At 53.4% G+C, this 11,265-nt stretch overlaps 1 long non-coding RNA gene across 2 annotated transcripts; it reads left to right on the forward strand.

Moving 5' to 3' along the window:
- Positions 1-964: 964 nt before the first annotated feature.
- Positions 965-8,632, forward strand: LOC142034123 (uncharacterized). 2 transcript variants are annotated; one of them, XR_012651452.1, is made up of 3 exons: positions 965-1,197; positions 2,008-2,149; positions 7,136-8,632. It is a non-coding gene; the product is annotated as an uncharacterized LOC142034123 (long non-coding RNA). The 2 variants fall into 2 exon arrangements; XR_012651453.1 differs by having other exon boundaries at positions 966-1,197; positions 8,389-8,632.
- Positions 8,633-11,265: the final 2,633 nt, after the last annotated feature.

Below are 11,265 nucleotides of genomic sequence, written 5' to 3' on the forward strand. Positions count from 1 at the left end.
ACGGACAACCGCACTCACAGCGTGGCCTCTGGGAGAGGGAAAGAGGCAGCAGTGACCGTTATTACTGTAGCTCGACCCTGGCCAGAGCCCCTCCTTCCGCAGGGGCTTCCGCAGACGCCGCTCGTTCCCCGCGCCGCTGCTAACGGCACCCACGTTCAGGGAGACTCGAGAACATGGGAGGGCCAGCTTGCTGCCCTCACGACAGGGCTCGGGGGCTGCCTGCGGCTACAGCACAGGCTTCAGGGGAGGGGCTGGAGCTGGGGGCAGCCGCACGGGCCGAGCGGGGCCGGGGGAAGGCGCCGGGGGAGCTCCGGCGACTCGGGGAGGCGCCCGCTGGCCGCGCCTGGGGGGTGCCCGCCTCCGTCCCCTCTTCCCTTCTATCGGCTCTCGGGGAACTGCCTGGCGCTGCCCTGGCCCGGCTCGCCTCCGGCGGACCGGGAGCCTGCCGCGGCGGCCGCTTCGCAGCTTCCCGTCCCGCCAGCGCCCGGCGGCCAGCGGGCAGGAGGCACCCCCCCGCCCCCGCCCCCGCCCCTGCCCCCGCCGGAGGGGATCGCTCGCCTCACCCGCGGTCCCGGCGCTCGCCCGCTGCCGCCCAGACCCGCGCCCTGCGCGCCACCACGCTGCACCCGGACACCGCGCATGCGCCGGAGGGGCCGGAGCCGACGAGCGAACGCCGGGCTGCCCCACGCGCAGGACGGCGCATGCGCCCGGGTCGCGCGTCCGCACGGCTGGTCGGGGAGCGGGTGCAGCGGGAAGCCCGCGGAAAACCACACGAAACCGGCAACGCTCCTGCGTCTGACCTGGTCGGACTCCGGGGGCCGCGGCGGCAGCAAGGACTACGCCGCGCCCGAGAGCCACGCTGCCGCCCGGCCGCCGAGTCCGCGAAAACTACAGCTCCCGGCATGCCCCGGGAGGCAGCCCGCCCTGCTGCCTGACCCCGAGGGGAAGCCGCTTCCGTTTCCGCCCACCCCCACGCCGGCGCAGCCGCAGTTCCCGCCGAGCCCCCAGCGCCGCTCCGGGCAGCTCCGGCGCGCTTTCGCCGCCCGGCTCCGGCACGGCGCGGCGCGGCACCCCCCCGCCCGGCTCCGGGCAGCGGCCGCCGCCGCCGCTCCGTGCGTCCCACACAGACCCCGCCGTCCTCCTCGGGGCTTTCCCCGGAACCCGCCGGCCGGCTGCGCAGCCCCGCCACGGGGCCCGGTGAGCACCCCCCCCCGCGCGTGCACGTGGTCCCAGCCGCCCTGCGCCCCCCCCCCCCCTCGCGCGCACTTGCTCCCAGCCCCCCTGTGAGCCCCTCCCCCGTGCGCACTTCCTCCCAGCCCCCCTGTGAGCGCACCCCCCCCCCCGCGCGCACTTGCTCCCAGCCCCCCTGTGAGCCCCCCCCCCGCGCGCACTTGCTCCCAGCCGCCCTGCGCCCCCCCCCCCCCCCTCGCGCGCACTTGCTCCCAGCCCCCCTGTGAGCCCCCCCCCGCGCGCACTTGCTCCCAGCCCCCCTGTGAGCCCTCCCCCCCGCGCGCACTTGCTCCCAGCCGCCCTGTGAGCCCACCCCCCCCCCCCCCCCCCCGCGCGCACGTGGTCCCAGCCCCCTGTGAGCCCCCAGGGCTCCCCCCCGGCCTCTGCACCGGCGGCCCCCACCTCCCCCGGGCCACCCCCGCCTCCGACGTTCGCCGTCCGAGGGGCGCCCGGCCCCGCTCACCTTCTCCCGCGGGGCAGCCGCAGCCCGGCCACCGCTCCGCTCCGCTCCTGCCTCGGCTCCCACCGGCCCCGCCCCGGCCCCTCCCCCGGCAGCCCCCCCTTTCCAGGGAGGGGACGGCCCCAGCAGCCTCACTGCCCGCACCTGCGGCTCCTCCAGCCCCGGCCTGCAGCTGGGGGACCGAAACCCGGAACAAAACTTCTCAACACCCATGGGAAGTTAAGCAGCAGGCACTTCCTCGATTGAATGAAAGGTGGCATTTGGAAGGGGTGTTAACTGGGGTCAAAATACAGATTTGAATACCCATCTTATTTTAGTTCTAAGACTTGGCGATTGCCAGGTATCATCTTTTCCATTTACCCGGGTCCACCAGCGAGGCCACAAGGGAGATTTCTTCCAGAGAGAGGAGAGAGTTATTAAGGCTGAAGTCCACGATTTGCCTTTCTCCTTCATGAAAAGGTGAGTGGATCATATATCATCACTAGTCACCCAAACAGTTAACCCTGAACTTTTCACCTGTCCTTTAATACAGTCAACTCCAAGCTAAATGTTTTCCGTTATTAAGAGGCGACCAAAGATCATGTAAAATATTATTATACTTTCTACAAACACATCCCCATCTGAGAGCTTTAGCTACTAGAGAAAGTCGTTGGAGTTTGGGGTCAGAGGAGCTGCAAGTATAAACCTTCATTCAGCTCTGTTTAGGATGTGTGATTTTTCTCTGGTTGTCTAAACCAGTCTAAATTTCCATAGACGGTCCCGACTCTGGGTGGCTCTAACAAGGATCCTGGAACTCCAGGAAATTCTAAACATCGTTTTATATTTTAAATATGATCCCAAGTTCCTTCCTGCACTTGTCGCTACGGTTTTGGCAACTGACAGCCCCAAGGGCTGCCTGTACAAGTTTCTCCCGAAGGGCGAGTAAATTAATTCTTTTGTCCATGAGGTGGATGGTTTGGTAATGTTATAATTCACAACGCTCTAATTCCTTCTTTCAAATTTAAAAAAAATAATTGCCTTTTAAATCCATCCCATTTAATTTGCTAAAATGATTCTCATTGTTCTGCATCTTTTCTCAAGTTTTGGTTAAATTCAATGTCAGTATTCTCCACGGAACTAGATTTTCATCTGACTTTGGAATCGGAAGGCAGGCTGTTACTGAGGTTCAATTTTGTGTCTTTACAAAACTTTGAATCAGTTACAAAACTAGATTTATTTTTTTTTAAATCCAAATTACAAAAACGGTTAGTATCAAGATTAATAGCTCAAACAATAATAGTTTCATTTTGTTTATCTCATGTTTGGAACCCCTCAAAAAAAATACATACGCCCTCTAAACACACAAAAAGATTATTGCCCTCGACAATATTCCTAATAGCAACCCCAGTATTATAAACTTTACACAGCTGTTTTCCCAAATAGATAATGTGAAACTTACTTATAGATTTTCAGTTTTAAAGGGCCAGTTTCTTTAGACTTCCAATTTCTTGTTGGTGCTTTCTTTATTCTTGAATATTGAAGCCAGGGTTCTTCTCCCAGACCTTTACTGCTATAAGGGCTGTTAAAATGACTCGATACGGTCCTTTCCACTTCTCAGTGATTTTACACACATTCAATCTCCTGGTCGCAAGGGATGCGCTGCTACGTCCAATTCTAAGGGTCCAGCTGTGGAGACATACTGACAAAGTTCTTGAAAAGAATTGCTTAAAGAAATCATAACACCTTTTAAAAACCTATCTCCAAAGGCACTCAAGATACTCAGAACATAGGACTCTCGATATGGTCTTTCATAAAACATTTCATAATGACTTAAATTTTCTTTCTCTTCTGGCTATACTCTGATTCTTAATAGAGCCATGGGTAATGCTTTAACCCACGTGAGGAGTGAGGTTTCCTGACAAATTTTACTCGACTGTTGCTTAAGGGTATAGTTCATTCTCTCTCTCTCTCTCTCCCCCCCCCCCCCTCCCCCCCCCCCCTCCCCCCCCCCCCCCCCCGCTTGTGGTCTGTATGGGGTGTGATAGTCTCAATCTATAGATAATACTTTGCTCAGCTTGTCTCATAATCTTTGCTATAAAATGAGGGCCATTGTCAGATGACATTCTTACAGGCACCCCACATTTTGGTATTATCTCTTTGAGCAAGACTTTGAGTACTTCCCTTGCTTTTTTGGTGCGACAAGGGAAAGCCTCGGGCCACCCAGTAAAGATATCAACTAAAACTAGGATAGATCCTTCTTTTCAAGGCAATTCTATAAAGTCAATTTGCTAATATTCTCCTAAAAAATTTCCTTATTTCATAATCCCAAAGATGATCTTATTACTGATTCGGGGATATTTTTATATATAAATTTCACATCCGCCTCTAATTGTTTAAACAATCTTTGTCGTATTTCACTTTCTGTTCCCCGATATACTTTGTGATCTTCAGCTCGGGCAATTTCTCTTATTATTGTGGGTGGGACTATTATTTGACCTGTCGGTGTTACAGCCTATCCTGTTTCATTTTGTTAGCCTGCAGTCTAATAATTAATTCTTCATCTTTTTCGTTATAATTTGGAGTTTCTTTAGGCAATTTTATACTTTTCTCTGGAACTAGTGCTAGGATGCCTTTTTCCGCAGCCTCTTTAGCAGCTTTATCGGCCAGTCGGTTACCTGCGTTCGGACCGGTCTTACCTAACTGATGTGCTTTAACAGTGCATTATCGTGACTTCTGTTGGTTTTTGAATGGTTTCTAACAATTCCAGTATTTGTTCTGCGTGCTGAATGGTGGTTCCTTGTGCAGATAACGGTCCTCTTTCTCTCCGTATCGCTCCGTGTGCGCGTACTACTCCAAAAGCATACTTTGAGTCTGTCCAAGTGTTGACTCGCTTTCCTTGACTTAGTTCCAGAGCTCGAATGAGAGCTATCAATTCAGCCTTTTGGGCAGATATCGTCGAAGGCAAAGCTGGCAACGCAATTACCTCCTCAGTAGTTATTGTCTATCTTGATAAACGTTTTCCTTCACAGATGGAACCGCTTCCGTCGGCATACAGTTCCCAATCTGTTTCTTCTAGCGGCACATCTCAGAGATCCAGTCAGCTGGAGTAAACTCTTTCGATTGTCTGCACGCAGTCACGTTCCAGTTCTCCTCCTTTAACTTGATCGGTTGTTGAAAACGCAACAGGGTTAACGGTGGTAGTAGCGTTTAGGTAAACATCATCTTGTTCCAGCCACACCACTTGGTATTTCAGCATCCTGCTAGGGGATACCCAATGCCCCCCTCTCTGTTTTAGCACAACAGTTATCATATGGGAAACGTACAGTAATCCTTTGTCCTCTAATCCTTTGTCCTCAGGTGAACTTACGAGCTTCCTGGATCAGTAGCACAGTTGCAGCGACGGCTCTCGGACGACCAGAGCATCCCAGACTCACATTACCTAATCGCTTCGAGAAGTAGGCCACAGCTCGCCCACTTGGCCCTACGTATTGGGCCAGGATACCCAGAGCTATACCTCTTCTTTCACGAGCAAAAAGTTCAAGTGTCTTCTTTGTGAGATCTGGCAGGCCTAGGGCTGGCACCCCTCTTACAGCCTGTTTCAGTTCTTGGAAAGTAGCTTTCTCGGCATCGGTCCAATCCATCGTTTGAGGTTTTGAGCTGCTCCTATAAAGGTCGGGCCAGCAAGCCACAATTTATAATCTACAGGTGACACCACTCGACCATTCCCGGCAACGCTCGTCATTAATTTTTTTCGTCTTAGGTTCGGGGAGACGACAAATTGCCTCTTTTCTCCCAGTTCCCAATTGTCTCTGTCCTTTTAGGATTTTAAAACTCATTTAAATAAGTTTCTTCTTTCTGGGTTATTTGGGTTTTTTTCTTTTGACGCTCGATATCCACCGATTCCCCAAAAGTTCAAAAAGTTGATAGTTAGCTTTGTGCATTGTTCTTCCGTCTCAGCTACAATTAACAGATCATCCATATATTTCAGCAAGATTTCTTGATTATTTTCTTTCTTCCAAATCTCTAATTCTCGTGCCAATTGATTTCCAAAAATGGTAAGACTATTCTTAAAGCTTTGAGGCAAGACTGTCCGCGTATATTGTGTTTTTCTCCCAGTCTCAGGATTTTCCCATTCCAAAGCAAAAACCTCTTGACTACTGGGATCCAAGGGAATACGGAAAAAGGCATCTTTTCGGTCTAACACTGTGAACCATTCTTGTTTCTCCGTTAGGGTTGCTAACAAAGTATAAGGATTTGCTACTACCGGATGAATATCTTGTACTATTTGATTTATTGCTCTGAGGAGGTCTTGAACTAATCTACCATCTTTTTCATTAGCCTTTTAACAGGCAAGATCGGGGTGTTATATCTGGATTCGCATTCTATTAACAATTTGTATCTTAAAAATGTTTGTATTACCATTGCTAACCCTTTCCGACTTTCCGGTCTTAGGGGGTATTGTTTCATTCTTACCGGATTCCATCCTGGCTTTAAATCAACTCTCACAGGTTCTGCTTTTTGGATTTACCAGGAACTTCCCAGTCCAGACGATTGGAATTACAGCATTAGACTTTGACTGGTATAATCTTCTGCTTTCGGTAACCATCCTGTTAACAACAAAGCCACTGCTTCGATACGTTTAGTTTCTGGAATTGAAGTTTTAATCTCTCCATTTTTTAATTTAACTTCTGCCTCTAAGTTCTCAAATAGATCTCTCCTTAACAGGGTTTTAGGAGAATCTGGCACATACAAAAACTGCTGAGTGACCCATTGCTTTCCTAATTTCATTGTTAAAGATTTAAAGAAGGGTCTAGTTTCTCGTTCACTTGTTGCACCGACACCACCAATTTCTTCAAAACTTAACTCTCCCTCTAAGGTATTTAAAACTGAAAAGGTGACTCTAGTGTCAATTCAAATTCCATTTTCTGTTCTCCCGGTTTAGCTGTAACCAGAGGTTCTGCTGGGAGACTCCCCTCCGGTCCCCGTCAGATACGTTCACTTAAAAAGAACAAATCTACCTATGGCACTTTATTCCATTTACTCTCTCTCTCCTACAAAACAACAGTAATTGCAATATAGTATTGTAACTCAAAGTTCTGTTTGTTTACCATTTTTCCTGCAATTCACCCCAATGTGCCAATAAACGTCCCAACGGTGATGGTTTTGGTAACTTTTCATCAGCGGTTCCATTTCCTGCACTCTTATTCTTAAACAATTTTGCTGATGCCTTTATACTTCTGTACATTCAAATACCAAATACCAAACAAATGCAAATGACAGTTGTCCCAAATAATACACAAAGTCCAACCCAGCAATAGCTTTCGCTTATGACTTACGGGCAGACGCCTAGGCTTCCACTGCAGACGGGTACCCTCCAAGCCCCAACCCTGCGAAGCTTTCGCCGCGCCTCACGGGCAGGCTTTCCAAACAAATTCCAAAGCAGCGGCGCCTTACCTTTTTTTCCAGGGAACGCTGCGAGGAGCTTTGCGAGTCGAGGGTGACGGTTCTCCCCGAGAATACCTCGGTGCCGGCCGGAGTTCGATCGACACTCGATCTCGTCCAGTCTCACTCGCAAGGTCCCATCTGGGTCGCCAAAACCGTTCCCGAAATCCGGAATAAAACTCCTTAACACCAACCTGAAGTTAAGCAGCGGGCACTTTGTTTATCGCAGCGCTGGGGACACGGGGGATCGCTCCTCCAAAGGCGTGTCCCGCTTAGTATCAAAATCCATCAGTTTTTACAGACTTTTCCTGTCAGGTCATTGTTACCTAAGCTCCTTCCGTAAAAATGCATACTATGCTCGTTCTTAAATTTAACCTTTATAATGATCGGTCCTTTGATTATATAACCTTATCAATATTCTTATTTAAAAACAATCATTGGTCAGTTACACTTAGCTCTGCTGACTGGCATCTTCGATCCTCAAATGGAGATGGGAAGGGTAAGGGGGTTTCCAAGCAGCAAACTGGCGTCCCCGACGGTTTCCTTAGTTTCCTGAAACAGAAGGTAGGAGAACCAGTAACTTCCTGGTGAGGTTTCTAGGGTTAGCTCTTTCAAACTTTAACAATATTAAGGTTCCTAGAGTCACGCGTAACACAGCTCCTCCTAAAGTTTCTATGGCTACGTTTCAAACTTAACGATCCTATACGTTATGCTTCACAATTTTACTTCTTAATCAAACCTAACTCTTCTATGTGATTAAATTTTGATTTCTTTACCGGAATATTTGCAACAGCTGGAGCCCAGCAGGAACAGGGGGGACACGGCCCGACCCCCCCCAGCGCCTCACCTCCTCCTCCCCTGGGCTCCCTCACGGCCCCTCCACTCGTGCAAAGGGAGCGCAAACGCAGCCCGGAGGGCAAAGGGGACGGGCGGCCAGCGTTTATTCAGTCAGTCGCGTGCCTATCGAGTCCTGCCAGCGAGTCTGCTCTGGGGCTCGGGGCGCCCCCCGGCGCTCCCTCTGCCCCTCGGACACCTCTGATAGCCTATTTCCATACATTCTGTATGGCACGTCTAAATATTGGGATGGTTTTAATATTTTGTACCAGCTGTGGAAACTGGTTTGCTGCTAGGTGACTGCAAAAGTGAGATTTGGTAAATAATTATTAGAAATCTTACACTAACACTACGATTGAAACAATAGACAAAAGTATAGCCAAGCAATCGACTAGCAGAGGTAGGTACTCCTAAGTTTTGCAGTTCTTTGCTCTTATGACTAGATGTTCCTGTACGCTGGATGAGAACAATGCTGAAACTGACCACGTGTGATTGAACCTGCGTTAAGCTTCAAGATCAAAGAACAAGGACAAGAATAAAGACTTCGAGGACAGCCAGCAAGAACTTCAGATGGGTCGGTGGTTGCAAAAGCAGCCCTTCGTCTCAAATGGATCCTTCATTGCACGTGATCGGACGTAGGCAGTACTATGATAATCGGTTGCCGTCGTTTTTATGTATATGTATACTAATCTGATTAACATGCAATTAGTTATTCTGTATAACCTGTTTGTGCTAAAGCTGTGGCATGCACGCTAGGTGGAACTATCCCCCGTGCAGCCAGCGCTGCAATGAAGAATGCCTGCTTTCTAAAACTCCAAAACGAGTCTTAGGGAGTTTCTTCGACTGGCTTTTCAGTATCAGGGGTACAAGGGAGGAAAGGAAAAAAAAAAAAAAAAAAGGCAGCGGTGTGGGAAAGAGAGGGGACCAGGGGAAGGGGCAGGGAGGGACCAGAACGCGGAAGAGGGGAGACAGGGCCCCAAGGGCCCGGGGCTCACCACAGCTCTTGGCACTGCCAGGAGAATTTGCCAGTTGAGACGCTTCTTTCTGCTCCTCTCCCGCTCCCCTCCTCTTCTGTAACTCCGGCGGCGCGGCCGTCCTCCCCCTAGGAGAACACGCGTCTCATAGGTCTTGCGAGACGAGGCCTCCTAGGCACGGAGCCTCGCTCGCTCGCACACTACGTGGCCGTACTGCACCGTCGGTGCCGCATCCGGACCCTGCGGTGCACCTCGGCGGTCTGACCTGCTGCGGACTACGAAGAGGGATCCTTCCACACGCGGAGAGGCAGGCTCTCTCTTGCCTGCAGCGGGAGGCAGCTGCCGGCCGGCCAGCCTTCCATTTCTTCTTCTCTACCTTTCTCTGGCCTCTCCAGCTTCAGCCGCAGCAGCTCCTGCCCGCAGCCGGTAAGCGGCCCGCCTGTCCCTTTGTGCTCCCGCGCCGCGAGGAGAGGGAGGCCGGGCAGAGACAGCCCGTGCGAGCTTTCCTTGCCGGCGGCGTTTCCTTACCGGGAGGAAGCAACGAGCGCGGCGGCACCTCCCGCCGGGGCCGCATTACCGTTACCGTCGGACGGCACGTGCAGGACCGCGGCAGCCCCGCGCACTCGCAGCCTCCGAGCTGCAGTACCGAACATTGGTCGCGGGGTGGCAGCGGCGAGCGCTTGGCACAACGCGCCAGCGCGCATGGGCGGCACCCCAGCTGCAGTACCGAAGTCTGTTCAACAGGTGGCGGAAGAGAGCGCTGGCGAAACGCGCCGCCACCGCGCGTGCGCGGCTCCGCGCTGCTGTACCGCGTTTCGGTTGCTAGGCAACAGCAGGAGGGCGGCAAAAGGCGCCACCGCGCATGCGCGGCTCCCGACGGCCAGGGCCGCGTTTTGGTTGCCAGGCAACAGCAGGAGCGCCGTCAACCGCGCCGCCGCGCATGCGCGGTTGCCGAGGCGCCATGTCGCGTTTTGGTTGCCAGGCAACAGCGGCGAGCGCCGTAAAAACCGCAGCGCGCATGCGCCCTTGCCGAGCTGCCGTAACGCGTTTCGGCTGCTAGGCAACAGGAGCAGGCCGTAAACCGCGCCGCCGCGCATGCGCGATAGCCGAGGCGTCGTGTCGCGCCTCGGTTGCCAGGCAACAGGGGCCAGCGCCGTAAAAGTCGAACCACGCATGCGCGCTTGCCGAGCAGCCGTAAAGCGCCTCGGCTGCCCCGCAACAGCTGGACCCCACCCCCCCCCCCCCCCACCGCACTCCACCGCGCATGCGCCCCTCCCCAACGCCACTTCCCACCTTCGGTCACCGGGCAGCAGCAGCCGCATCCCCGTAACGATCCTCTTCGGAGCATCAGCTGCACGAGGGACGACTGACAGCTCAGACCAGTAGAGACCAGACACAGGCGGCAACTACTTACTGGGGGCACAGGGATTACGTTGCCCTGCCCTTTCCCCACTCGCAGCCCGGGCAGTCATCTTCATCGTCTCCGTTCCAAAGAGCACCCGAGTGGCTGGAGCGTTTACAGCAGTCAAGTGCAAAGAACAGACCATTCGGGTGGTCGCTTCTGCCCCTGCCCTCCCCACCCCGTTATCTACAGAGGAGAAGCAGCACAGGGAACCTGCAAATGGGGGGGGGGGGTAAGGGGGGGGGGGTGTCCCCTGGAGCAAGCCCCAAGGACTGCTGTATCCCCTCTGAATGTGGCATCAGGGTTGCGGGAGCGACAGCAGCCAGCCAACAGATGCTGGCGAGAGATTTAAAAAAAAAAAATAACGCCTGGTTCCGGTGACAGCCTGAAGGCAGGCCACAAGACACCCAAAGCTGCTCTGTGCCAGAGGGGCAGCTCTGTCCAGCAGGAAACGCCGCGTCCCAGCGCACCAGATGCCAGCGGCCCACCTGCAAGCCAGCGATACCCTGGCGACCCTGGGGCTCGGTTGGGGTGGGCGCACCTTTCCTCACCTCTGAGCCATCAGAACTCTGCTCTCCCAATCCTACACGCACGCAAGGCTTCTTGTGCGGGGCTCGTCTCTTATCGAAGAGACGCTGCACGGTGTTACTTACCGCCCCGCCCTCTGGCGTGCAAAGGAATCAGCCGTGAAGCAGGGATAGCAAAGAGGCCTGTCGGGATATTAGTAGTCCTCAGCAGACGACTGTAGAGCCCTCGAGGTTCCATCTTTGCTCCCTACAGGAGCGTGGCTCCGCACTCCTTGCCGCTCCCGCCGGCAAGCGACACAATTGCCCTTTGCTGCCTGCAACAGGCAGTACCTGCACGGCCCCAGTAATGCCGCTTACAGAGCGAGAGGCGCTCGCTATAAAGCGGCAATGAAGAACAAGGACGGCCCGTCAAGATGG

Source organism: Buteo buteo, chromosome 9 (assembly GCF_964188355.1).
Source record: "Buteo buteo chromosome 9, bButBut1.hap1.1, whole genome shotgun sequence".
NCBI classification, from domain to species: Eukaryota; Metazoa; Chordata; class Aves; order Accipitriformes; family Accipitridae; genus Buteo; species Buteo buteo.